Consider the following 13,493-nt stretch of genomic DNA (forward strand, 5'->3'; position numbering starts at 1 on the left):
AAACTTTACCCTCTACTCCGTGAGCCTGTAGTTTAAGCAACAGTCGTTGGTGAGGAACTTTGTCAAACGCTTTACTAAAATCAAGATAGATTACATCTTCATTTTCATCTCTGTCTACCGCCTCAAATACTTTATTGTAGAAGGACAAGAGATTTGTGAGGCATGACCTACCTTTCGTGAACCCATGCTGCGAGTCGTGAATTAAGCTATGTTTCTCTAGATGCTCCCGAATGTTCCTGGCTATTATGGACTCCAGCATCTTGCCTATAACCGATGTTAAGCTAATTGGGCGATAGTTTGAAGCAGCTGACCTTTCCCCCTTTTTGAAAATCGGCGTCACATTAGCTACTTTCCATAGGCTGGGCACATAACCAGTATTTACCGACATTTTAAAGATGTCGATTGGTGTGTCACTGAGTACATCCTTGCATCCTCCTCCTCCCCCTCTCCTACTCCACATCCTTCTCTTCGGCAAATGTTCACCCACATTTGATATCGCTTTCGTATCTAACTAACTAAATAGTCAACCATCTATCTATCTAGCTAACTAACTGCTTGACTGTCACCCAAACTAACTATTAAGCTACCTAATTTAAGAACTGTCTAGCATTGAACTTGCTGTTTAATTTCCTCCCTCTCTCCCGCACTCTGAAATCTATATATATTCATAATTTTCGCGAAGAGAGACGAAAGTATATGTAAAAGAGAATGTTCGAGCTGTGTGTGTGTGTGTGTGTGTGTGTGTGTGTGTGTGTGTGTGTGTGTGTGTGTGTGAGAGAGAGAGAGAGAGAGAGAGAGAGAGAGAGAGAGAGAGAGAGAGAGAGAGAGAGAGAGAGAGAGAGAGAGAGAGAGAGAGAGAGAGAGAGAGAGAGAGAGAGAGAGAGAGAGAGAGAGAGAGAGAGAGAGAGGAAGAAGAAGAATGAAAAGAACTATATAAATGGAGAGCAGGGATGAAAGAAAGGGAGAAATAAAATTAAATAAAGAAGAGAAAAGTAAAGAAACAGACGACCCTTCAGAAGTGGGCCGCCAATGGAAATGTTAGGAAACTTTAGTGGGCCGCCGCCGTCCTCGTGAGCGTCGGCACACTCACTACAAGTGTTTCATCTCATCAGCTGTATGAATGTAATGAACCTGAAAGATGTTAATTAGTGAACTAATTCTTACTGAGTAAAATCAGTCAGTCCATCAATCAGAAAAGGAAAATATAATAAAAAGGAAATATCGAAAGTAAGAAAAAGAGGAGACGAAAGCTGCACCGCGAGCCGTCGCGAGGGTTCCTTCAGGACCCTTCCGCCTCCCATCTCAGAACCGATTAAACTCGGTGACCGGCGACTTTTCGGTACATTTATGATTAATTTCATAATCCAGTTTGGTAGTTTTAAGAAGCGAGTTCTTGCATTCGCCCTCCTCGCCTCGGCGGGGCGGGGCAGCGCCAGCGAGCCCAAGGTCTCCCTGGCGAGCGTGGCAGGAGTAGAGGGCTCCAGGCAAGGCACCTATGCGTCCCCCGGGGCCCCGACGGAGGTGCCCGAGATCTTCCGGCTACAAAGCCGAGCAGTGGGGTCGTTAGCCGTGGTAGGCAATTCACCTAGGAGAGCAAACTCTAAACAAACCCGGGCAGGTGGAGCTCGTTAGCCGTGGTAGGCAGTTCGCCTAGGAGAGCAAACTCCGAACAACAAACCCGGGCAGGTGGAGGTCGTTAGCCGTGGTAGGCAGCTCACCTAGGAGAGCAAACTCCAAACAAACCCGGGCAGGTGGAGCTCGTTAGCCGTGGTAGGCAGTTCGCCTAGGAGAGCAAACTCCGAACAACAAACCCGGGCAGGTGGAGCTCGTTAGCCGTGGTAGGCAGTTCGCCTAGGAGAGCAAACTCCAAACAAACCCGGGTAGGTGGAGGTCGTTAGCCGTGGTAGGCAATTCACCTAGGAGAGCAAACTCCGAACAACAAACCCGGGCAGGTGGGGCTCGTTAGCCGTGGTAGGCAGTTCGCCTAGGAGAGCAAACTCCGAACAACAAACCCGGGCAGGTGGAGCTCGTTAGCTGTGGTAGGCAGTTCGCCTAGGAGAGTAAACTCCGAACAACAAACCCGGGCAGGTGGGGCTCGTTAGCCGTGGTAGGCAGTTCACCTAGGAGAGCAAACTCTAAACAAACCCGGGCAGGTGGAGCTCGTTAGCCGTGGTAGGCAGTTCACCTAGGAGAGCAAACTCTAAACAAACCCGGGCAGGTGGAGCTCGTTAGCCGTGGTAGGCAGTTCACCTAGGAGAGCAAACTCTAAACAAACCCGGGCAGGTGGAGCTCGTTAGCCGTGGTAGGCAGTTCACCTAGGAGAGCAAACTCCGAACAACAAACCCGGGCAGGTGGAGGTCGTTAGCCGTGGTAGGCAATTCACCTAGGAGAGCAAACTCCGAACAACAAACCCGGGCAGGTGGAGGTCGTTAGCCGTGGTAGGCAGTTCACCTAGGAGAGCAAACTCCGAACAACAAACCCGGGCAGGTGGAGCTCGTTAGCCGTGGTAGGCAGTTCACCTAGGAGTGCACCCGCCGAACAAGAAACCCGGGCAGGTGGAGGTCGTTAGCCGTGGTAGGCAGTTCACCTAGGAGAGCAAACTCCGAACAACAAACCCGGGCAGGTGGAGCTCGTTAGCCGTGGTAGGCAGTTCGCCTAGGAGAGCTAACTCCAAACAACAAACCCGGGCAGGTGGAGCTCGTTAGCCGTGGTAGGCAGTTCACCTAGGAGAGCAAACTCCGAACAACAAACCCGGGCAGGTGGAGCTCGTTAGCCGTGGTAGGCAGTTCACCTAGGAGAGCAAACTCCGAACAACAAACCCGGGCAGGTGGAGCTCGTTAGCCGTGGTAGGCAGTTCACCTAGGAGAGCAAACTCCGAACAACAAACCCGGGCAGGTGGAGCTCGTTAGCCGTGGTAGGCAGTTCACCTAGGAGAGCAAACTCCGAACAACAAACCCGGGTTTGTGGTGCCCGTTAGATGTCGTAGACAATCCACGTGATGGGAACACCAAAGAAAATGAAAATGAAAAAGAACACCAGAAAAAGGAAAGTGTAGAAACGAAACATCGAGAAAAGAAAAAGCAAACACACATCATCCACTTTTCGGCCCTAACTAACATCGACAAAATTCTGGGTGAGTCTTTTCTGGGGAGAAAAAGGCTCATCCAGACCAAAGAACATCAACGAAAGGATGATATAGAAAAGAACATCTAGAAAACATAGAAAAGAAAAAAGAAAAGAAAAACATCGAAAAAGAAAAGTAGGAGCAATAAAAGAACAACATCAAGAAACGAAAAGTACAAAGAAACATCATCCACCTTTCGGCCCACACTAACATCACCAAAATTATGGGTGGGTCTCTTCTGGGAGGAAAGAGGCGCACCCAGACCATCGAAGAACATCGACAGAGAGGATGATATGGATAAAAGAACATCAAAGAGAAACATCAATAAAGAAAAGAACAGCAAGAAACATCATCCACCTTTCGGCCCACACTAACATCACCAAAATTATGGGTGAGTCTCTTCTGGGGAGAAAAAGGCTCATCCAGACCAAAGAACATCAACAAGGGATGATATAGAAAAGAACATCAAGAATGAATGAAAAAGAGAAAAAGAAAAGGAAAACATCGAAAAAGAAAAGTAACAGCAGTAAAAGAACAACTTCAAGAAAAGAAAAATACAAACATCATCCACCTTTCGGCCCTCACTAACATCACCAAAATTATGGGCGGGTCTCTTCTGGGAGGAAAGAGGCGCACCCAGACCATCTACGAACATCAACAAAGAGGATGATATGAAAAAAAGAGCATCAAAGAGAAACATCAAAAAAGAAAACAACAGCAAGAAAAAACACGAAAGAAAAGAAAGAAAAAGAAAGAAAAGAAAAACAAATTACAAAATAACAACAAAATAAAATAAAAATAAAAATATAAATAAATAAATAAATAAATAATACAGTAAAATTAAACTAACTACATAACTCTACCTAACTAACAAACTAACTAACAAACTATAGGAGGAGGAAGAGGAAACATGGACTAGGACTAGCAGGCAGCAGAAAGCCTGTTGGCTCATTACTAGGCTGCCTGCGTTCAGTGATTTAATCAATCCGTTTGCCACAGGAGTGGCTTGCAGGGAAGGATTAAAGCACTTGTGTACCTACTCTTGGGAACGTTCAGTTCACTCCTGTTGCAGCAAAGTGGCGATCAATGCGTTTCTTGAAGGAGTTGATGGTCTCTGCGCTAACCACTTCTGCAGGAAGGCTGTTCCAGTGGCGAACAACTCTATTCGAGAAATAACTCCTGCCGATGTCGGTATTGCATCGCTTTGCTTGAATTGTTTTTCCGTTGTTTCTTGTTCTCAGGTTAGTTTGTAGCGTGAAGAGTTTGGAGTGATCAACGTTGCTGAGCTTGTTCAGGTACTTAAAGACTTGTATCATGTCTCCCCGCAGTCGTCTCTTTTCCAACGTGAAGAGGTTGAGTCGCTCGAGTCGCTCTTCATAGGGTTTCGTCCTCAGTGATGGTATCATCTTCGTGGCGCGGCGCTGTACTCTCTCAAGTAATTCAATGTCTTTCCTGTAATTAGGAGACCAGAATTGCACGGCGTATTCCAGGTGGGGCCTTACCAGCGAATTATACAAGGATAACATAACTTCCGGCGTCTTGTATTCGAAGTTCCTCGATATGAACCCAAGCATTGTATTGGCTTTCTTACAGGCGGACTTGCAGTGTTTTGTTTGTTTCAAGTCACTGCTGATGGTGACCCCGAGGTCTCTTTCCTCTTGCACAACATGTAGTGGTTCGCCACCCATGTGGTATATGTGGTTGCTGTTTCTGGATCCGATATGCATTACTTTACATTTGGTAGTGTTGAAGGACATCTGCCATTTTTCTGACCACCGAGTGATCTGGTCCAGGTCTCTCTGGATAATTTCGCAGTCTGCCGTCGTGAGGGCCTTCCCACCCACCTTTGTGTCGTCGGCAAATTTTGAAAGATTGGATTTTAATCCTAGTTCTAGGTCGTTGATATATATGATGAAAAGTATGGGTCCCAGCACTGACCCCTGTGTCACTCCACTTGTGACCGGGAGCCACTCGGAGGCCTGTCCGTTGAGTACAACTCGTTGTTTTCTTTCAGTGAGCCAGTCTTTGATCCACGCTGTCAGATCGTCGCCTAATCCCGCCGACTTAAGTTTCTCGAGGAGTCTTTCGTGTGGCACTTTGTCAAAGGCTTTCTGAAAGTCTAGATATATAACATCACTGGGGATATGATTATCCCAGTTTTCATAGATACCTTGGAAGAAGTCCAATAAATTGGTTAAGCATGAGCGCTTGTTCCTGAAACCGTGCTGAGCATCGGAAATGATGTTGTTGTCTTCAAGGAACCTAACGAGTTTGTCTCTGATGATCTTCTCGAGGATTTTTCCCGCCACTGAGGTCAAGCTGATTGGTCTGTAGTTTAGGGCCACACTTTTGTCTCCCTTTTTGTAGATCGGTGTTACGTTCGCTTGTTTCCAGTCTTTCGGGACTTTGTTTTGTTGTAGTGACAAATTGTAGATGGCGGTGAGTGGCTTGAGGATTTGCTGCTTGAGTTCCTTGAGCAGCCTGGGTGACAAGTCGTCGGGTCCGGTAGACTTGTTTGTCTCGAGTTTGTCTAGGTACTTTTTCACATCCCGTTCGTCGATTGTACCAATTTCTAGGGGAGTGATTCCAATCGGTGGGGAAGGGCTCTCGGGTACGGACTGGGTATTCTCGACCGTGAACACAGACGCGAAGTTCCTGTTTAGGATTTCGACCATTTGTCTACTGTCCTGTGTTAGTACGTCACTTTCATCTTTTAGGGGACCGATATTGCTTTTTGTCTTCTTTTTGGTTCTTATATACGTGAAGAACTTTTTCGGGTTGGACTTGGCTTCGCGTGCAATTTGCTTTTCATAGTCACGTTTACTCTGGCGAATGAGTGTTCTGCAAGCTCTGAGGCTTTGATGGTACTGTTCGCGTGCCTCGTCAGTGCTGTTTTCCTTTAGCAAGTTGTATTTTCTCTTCTTCAAATTAATCGCCCGTCGAACTTGGGTAGTCATCCATGGTGTGCTTGTGGCATTATTTGTTCCCCTTGTCTTCATGGGAACAGTCGTTCTCTCTACCTCCAGGAGTTTGTTCTTAAAGCCGTTCCACGCGCCGTCCACCGGAGTGAGGTTCATGGGTTCCCAAGTTGTCTGGGTTAGCAGCTCACGAGCGAAGTTAAAATTGGCTTTTTTGTAGTCTGGAATCTTGGACGTGTTTTCGGTGAGTTCATGGTCTGTTCTGATTTTTAGGCGAATTAGGTGATGGTCGCAACCATCCAATTTTTCGCCGACTTGACATTCACGTGTGAGATCTGAATCACTCACGAGTACTAGGTCTAATAAGTTATTTTCCCTCGTCGGTTGGGTAACAATCTGAGTAAGAAAATTGTCCTCTAACATTTCGAGCAATCTGTTACCCTCCCGATCTCCAATCATCGTGGTCCAGTCAATGTTGGAACAGTTAAAGTCCCCGATAATGACTGACTGTTTGTTTTGTGTTATGGTGTGAATTTCCTCGTACAGCGCTTCGTCGTCCGCTGCTTGTTGCTTTGGAGGTCTGTAAACGGTTCCAATCGTTATTTTGTTGTGCTTGCTAGTCTCCAGTTCAACATATACAGTGTCATATTTCTCTGAGTCTTCTTTGGTTATTTCCACGGCAGGGTATTTGTTCTTGACGTAACAGATAACACCTCCTCCTTTCTTGTGAAGTCTGTTTTTGTAGAAGCTCTCGTATCCCGGAATTGAGAATTCGGTCATTAGGTGGTCAGAGGTGGCCCACGTTTCGGTGATGGCAATCACGTCCGGACTTTCTACGTCAACATAGGCAAGTAACTCATCCCGTTTGGGTATTAAGCTCCGCGCGTTGGTGTATAGGACAGAGGAGAGGGAGGGAGAAATGGAAGAGTCAGAAACAGCAGAAAAAAAAAGAGTCGTGGATGAGTGGAACAGGCTTGGCAGTGAGTAACAATGCCATAGATACATTCAAGAGGAGGTTGGATAAAGCCATGGACACCGTTGCCAGATCATCGTACTCAGAGCATAGAGTTGACCGGTTTCTGACGCGTAACTATTGCCAAGAAACATTAGCAATTAACTATTTTAACGATAAAGTCTCGTGGCTCAAAATGTCTTAACGGTACGGCCTAGGTGACGAACAACCTTTTCGCCTGACGGGGATGTACAGCAATCCGGCCCTCAGACTCGCGCCGTGCCGTGACAACTAGTGAGGGGAATGCATGCAAAGGCTCTTAATTCCTTTGGTTTCCCGCTCATTTCTCGCCCAGGGAAAACGCTCTGCTGCACTGACCCTTCATTTTTACAATTCGCTCCCTTTCTCATTCATCTTCACTTCCGTTCATTCACTTCCACGTTCCTTACAGCATCCGTGGTGCGGTGGTTATATAGCGTGAGTAGCTGTGAATCCGCGGACACAGGTTCTAACGTCGCGCCGGACAGTCGGTGTGCAGTTCACCTAGCTGTTCATCCTGCCTTTCGGGATGCTCGATAAAGGGATACTAGGGGAAACCTGTGAAAGGTAAACAGTGGTGCCCCGGGGAAGAACTATATCCCGCTGTTTTGATCCCATACGAGAGTACGAACAGACAGACAGACAGACAGATACAGAGCTAGGTAGACATATAGACAGGCAGACATAGACATAAAAAAACAGCTCGTATGCAGCTAAGTAGTAGATAGACAGACTAGCAAACAAATATGCCGACAGATAGACAAACAGACAGACAGAAAGAAAGATACATAGGTGGATAGGGTTACACATACAAGCAAATGACAGACGGACATAAACTGGTATATAATAAGAGAGAGAGAGAGAGAGAGAGAGAGAGAGAGAGAGAGAGAGAGAGAGAGAGAGAGAGAGAGAGAGAGAGAGAGAGAGAGAGAGAGAGAGAGAGAGAGAGAGAGAGAAACACCAACCAATACCTCCTCCTTCTCCTCCTAGACCATCAACTCCTTCAAGAAACGCATTGATCGCCACTCTGCTGCAGCGGGAGTGAACTGAACGTTCCCAAGAGTAGGTACACAAGTGCTTTAATCCTTCCCTGCAAGCCACTCCTATGGCAAACGGATTGATTAAATCACTGAACGCAGGCAGCCTAGTAAAGAGCCAACAGGCTTTCTGCTGCCTGCTAGTCCATGTTTCCATGTTTCCTCCTCCTCTTTCACCCCACACACTCAAGGTATTTCTGGGTGAGGTAACGTCGGTGTCCTGTACAAGATCAGGCCATTGAGAGCTTCTTGAGGAATCTTGAAAAAATAAACATTATCTTCCGTCGATTTCCTTCAGGCGCGCCGAAGGAGACCCGTCCTGATGGGGTAGATAAGGGAGGGGGGGGGAGAGGAGGAAGGAAGAGAGGGAGGGAGGAAGAGGGAGGTGTAGGGGTGTAAGGAGGGTCGGAGTAAGTTAGGGGAGGGAGGAAGGAAGAGAATGGAAATGAGAGGAAAGAAGGGAAGGGAAAAGGGAGAAGGAGATAAGAGAGGAAGAGAGGGAGAAGGGGAGAGGAATGGAGGGAGGGAGGAAAATAGACAAAGGACAAGGGGGAGAAAGGGAGGGAAGGAATAGGGGAAAGAGAGAAAATAAGATTAGGAGAAAGAAGAATTGCTGGAGAGGAGAAAAAAGGGAAGAGAAAAAGGAAAGACTCGAAAAAGGACAGAAGGAAGAAGGACGGGAGAGAGAAAGAGATAGGAGTGAATGAAATGAGAGGGAGAAGCAGATATGTAGGTAGGTAGGAAGGTAAGTAGGTAGGTAGGCGTGTGGGTAAGTCTTTCTCGCTAAAACTCCTGGCCCTTACAACCCTCCCCCCCCTCCCCCCCGTCTGAGCCTCGCCGCCCATTTTTCGTGTCCCAAGCACTCTGGTGTCCCGCGGCAAGACACCCTCCCACTTACGGCGCCCTGAGGAACGCCAGGAGTGAGGAATGATTCCGCTTCCCCTCCCTCTCCTTTCTCCTCCATCTCCTACCCATCCCCTTCCCCCCAATGCTCTCTTTCTCCTCCTCCTCCTCCTCCTCCTCCTCCTCCTCCTCCTCCTCCTCTCACGCCCTCTTTTACATTCTCCTTCTCCTTATTCTATAGTTTTTTATCCTCCTCCCCTTCTACTCTCTCCTTTTTCCTCCTCTCCTTCCTCGCCAACTCCTCCTTGTCCTCTTCCTCCTCTTCTTTCTCCTCTTCTCTAACGTTTCCTTTTTCGTCCTATTCCTCTATTCCTATCTGTTTATCTCCTCCAATTACTCTCCCCTTAGTCAATCCTGGCCTCCTCCTCCTCCTCCTCCTCGTCTTCCTCCTCCTCCTGTTCTACCATCTTTTATACCTCTAATAAAGATCCCGAGCTTGATTTAGCGAAACTGGTAATTTTAAAGGCCTACCAACAAGATTTCTTTCACACCTGTACTACTTGAGACATTCTGCTCTTGTTCCTTCTTCTTTTTCTTCTACTCCTTCTCTTCCTCCTCCGCCGTCTCCTCCTCCTCCTACTTCTCTTCCCCATCGTCATCCTCCTATTCCTTTTGTTCTTTTTTTTTATTTCACCTCCTTTCATTTTATTTTCTTCCTCCTTCATATTATCCTCTTCGATGTTCTTTCTCAGCCCTCGCTTCTCTAGTATTCTCCTTGTTTTCCTTTATTCTCTCTCTCTCTCTCACACCACAGCCTGTCCCTCCAACATTCCTTAAACACAAGTGACCCTCGAGGTTGTAAATGATTGTGGCGCCTCCTGTGAAGTGCTACCTGTGTGTTTCTCTCCCTCCCTCCCTCCTCCTCCTCCTCCTTCTCCTCCTCCACAGCCTAACGAGATGCCCATTGTCACGCCTCAGAACATGGACAGTAACACGAAAAACGTCACCCTTAGACAAGCTCTTAGAAAAACGTTCCCTCGTGTTTTTGTTTTTTCCTTTTTTGTTTTGTTTTGTATCGGGATTTTGTTTTGATTTGGATTTTGTTTTTTTGAGGGGGTCTCGCGTGTGTGTGTGTGTGTGTTATGGAGATTGGAGAGTGCTGGAATGTTTTTTATTTATTTTTGTGTTATGTTTATATTTTATTTGTCTCTCTATTCCCATTCGAAATTGACCTCTCTTCTGAGCACTCATTCTGTTTACTTTTATAGGAGCAGTGCTTAGCGAGCTCTTCTTGTATTGTTCTTTGTTTGTTTTTCCCTTTACTGCAAAATAACAAATCTCTCTCCATCCGTCTGTATCAGTTCCGTTAATCGCTTGGGTTCATTTTTCACACCTCACCATAACCTTGACAGACCCGTGAAGCGAGAGTTGTATCACAGGTGTTAGTATGTGTTACCTCACTCCTCCTCCTCCTCTTCCTTCTCCTCCTCCTCCTCCTCCTCTTCCTCCTCTTCCTCCTCCTCCTCCTCCTCACCTTACCCACAACCTCCCACGCCCAACACCCTTCCCTCTCCAGCTCTCTCCATCCCTCTTTCTCGCACGCTACACCTCACCCTTTAATCGTTATACTTCTCCTCCCTATTATCAACCTCTCTCTCCTTTCCTACTGCTAAAACGTACAAGAAAAAAAAACATAGGAGCACGGGTCATATTTCTTGTGCGAGCAGATATAATCACAGTCTAGACACATGAAAACACTTGACGGAATGCATTGTCCTCCTCCTGCTTGCGTCTTTATCTTAGTTTTTTTTTTCTTATTCTGCGCAGCCTCGTGGAGTGACGCAATACTCGGGGGAACAAAAGGAAGGACTTGTCTGTGTGTATGTGTGTCTGTCTGTCTGTCTGTTTCTAGGCCTTTTGCAATGCTTTCGTCAGCGTCTAGAGGCCAAGGACGCGCAGGAAAGTGTTGTGGTCTTGTGTTTTTGTTTAGTCCCCCTTTAGTCATGGCTGTGTTTTTGTGTGAGTCGTCCCTCTAATGGCTCCGTTTTCCTCGTTGCTCCGCCGGCCTTGAGGAGAAGAAAACTGGCTTGGTGGTTGCTTATTTGGGGCGGGACTACGATGTTTTGTTGGTGTTCTTATTATATGGCGTATGTGAGCGTTTGTAATGTAATGTTTGTGTGTTTATTTTAGTATTATTTATGTCATTTAATTTGTATATTCTGCTAAACTGGCGGTGATATATTTTTTTTGTCTACCTTTAAGAAGTGTGTGTTGCTCTGCTATATAGTTATTTCATTGTTGTTGTTCCTTTTAAGTTGGGGTTCTGTGTTATCATGAAAAGTCAGAAAGCAATTTAAATATCCATGAAACACACAATAACAGATGCAAACACAATCTTGGAAAATAGTATTCTCTCTCTCTCTCTCTCTCTCTCTCTCTCTCTCTCTCTCTCTCTCTCTCTCTCTCTCTCTCTCTCTCTCTCTCTCTCTCTCTCTCTCTCTCTCTCTCTCTCTCTCTCTCTCTCTCTCTCTCTCTCTCTCTCTCTCTCTCTCTCTCTCTCTCTCTCTCTCTCTCTCTCTCTCTCTCTCTCTCTCTCTCTCTCTCTCTCTCTCTTACCTATTAATAGCACACGGAACACCTGGTCATCCCCCCTCTCTCCCCTCCCCACCTTTATCACCTGTCACAACCCTCTAACGTGCTTTCAACACTGAAGGGGAAACTTGTTTAAATGGACAGAGACTGCGGGGTGAGTGTAATCCTGCCTGACAATGATTTCAGTGCTTGTGTTCTGTTTCACTGTTTCACGTTCTTGTTATTCCGCCTTACGTTAATGAAAAGGTAAGGAGCAGGATTGTCATTATCTTTTACTTTTTTTTTCTTCTATAGTAAAGGAGGCAGCTGAAGGGTAGAAAATACAAGAAAGAAAAAAAGTCCTCTAGCGCCTTACGTTCATGAAAAGGTAAAGGGCATCACTATCGCTCTCTTCTACTTCATTTTTTTTGTAGTAAAGGAGGCGCCTGGGCGGTAGAAAATATAGGAAACAAAACAAAAACGTCCACAAGCGCCTTACGTTAATGAATAGAAAAGGTGGTGATGCGCTGTTGTTGTTATTTGCAGCACGGTTTCCTGTAGTTATATTGGTCGATATATAAGACTGTTTCGCTTCTCACATCCCATATTCCTAAGAAGAGGGGTCAGTCGGGTTCTAATGAGTGTTTTTTCAGCTTCATGGTACAAAAGAAGGGTCAAACTACCACCAGGGTCATCAGACTGCTCCTGGAAATGCCCACAACTCCTACGAAAGCCTTGTCAAATATGTGTGCTTGGACGACGAAATGTCTTATAATACGACCCGTTGTTGAGTCGTTCCCTTCCTCCAAAAAAAAATAATAATAATAATAGAGTTTGCAATATATATCTACGGAAGAAAAAATAATAAACTCTGGCTCACTCACATTTAATATCCCGATTTTTCTTATTGTTTCTCCCATTTTCTTCACCTTTTCAAACATTCCAACCTTATCACCACCACCACCACCATCATCACCACCGTCACCAGCATGCCATTACAATAACAAAGTATCACCATTCCCAACAACATCAACACCAAACCAAAAACAACCAAAGCCAATCCCCTAATATTTTCGCTTCATAGTTTCCATTACCATTACACTCCACCGACCACCACCACCACCACCACCACCACCACTTTTCATGACAATACAAAATCCTCAAAAGCAAAGCAAAGTAAAAGCAACTAAACCATTCCTTAATAATAGTCTTTCTTCATCTCTAATCCATCACCCTCCTCACTTCGTTCATCACCACCACCACAAACACCACAACCACCACCACCACCAACAACAACAACAACTACAACAACCATCCCTTAACTTCCCCCCAAGAGCTGACCGCCGGGGCACGGGAGGAGGATCAGCGCCGCGGCCTCGCCTTCGTTTGTTTTAGTGACACGCAGATCCGCGCCGTCAGGTTACGGGCCCCGGAACGACCTGCGGCCCCTCCTAAAGACTGCTCGGCGGCGGGGGAGGAGGGGCAAGAGGTGGAGGAGGAGGAGGAGGAGGAGGAGGAGGAGGGGTGGAGCATGAGAGGTAAAGAGGAAGGTAAGAGAAGGAGGAGGTGCTGGGCGTCGGGGTTAGGAGGGGCAAGAGGTGGAGGAGAAGGAGAAGGAGGAGGAGGAGGAGGAGGAGGAGGAGGAGGAGGAGAATGAGAGGTAAAGAGGAAGGTAAGAGAAGGAGAAGGATGCGTAGGAAGGGGAAATAAAGAGAGGGGGAGAAGGAGTAGGGGAGGAGGAGGAGGAGGAGGAGGAGGAGGAGGAGGAGGAGGAGGAGAAGGAGGATAAAAAGAGGAGGAGGAGGAGGAGGAGGTAAGGGAATAAGAAGTAAAGGGAAAGTGAAGAAGAAAGATGCGTAAGGAGGGGAAATAAAAAAAGGGAGGAGAGGAGGAGGAGGAGGAGGAGGAGGAGGAGGAGGAGGAAGAAGAAGAAGAAGAAAAAACGGTAGGAGGGAAAGAAATAAGAGATAAAGGTGACAAAAAGGAAGGAAAATGAACATATAGGAAGA

General features: G+C 46.5%; 1 long non-coding RNA gene across 50 annotated transcripts; it reads left to right on the forward strand.

The window, feature by feature from the left end:
• The first annotated feature begins 1,557 nt into the window (after positions 1-1,557).
• Positions 1,558-3,244, forward strand: LOC127004013 (uncharacterized). Of its 50 annotated transcripts, none has more exons than XR_007757520.1 (6): positions 1,587-1,686; positions 1,752-1,884; positions 2,154-2,218; positions 2,420-2,487; positions 2,556-2,623; positions 2,692-3,244. It is a non-coding gene; the product is annotated as an uncharacterized LOC127004013 (long non-coding RNA). The 50 variants fall into 50 exon arrangements; XR_007757527.1 differs by having other exon boundaries at positions 1,752-1,819; positions 2,089-2,218; XR_007757541.1 differs by lacking the exon at positions 2,154-2,218 and adding an exon at positions 2,089-2,153 and having other exon boundaries at positions 1,752-1,819.
• Positions 3,245-13,493: the final 10,249 nt, after the last annotated feature.

This window comes from Eriocheir sinensis, chromosome 27, assembly GCF_024679095.1.
Source record: "Eriocheir sinensis breed Jianghai 21 chromosome 27, ASM2467909v1, whole genome shotgun sequence".
Lineage (NCBI taxonomy): Eukaryota > Metazoa > Arthropoda > Malacostraca > Decapoda > Varunidae > Eriocheir > Eriocheir sinensis.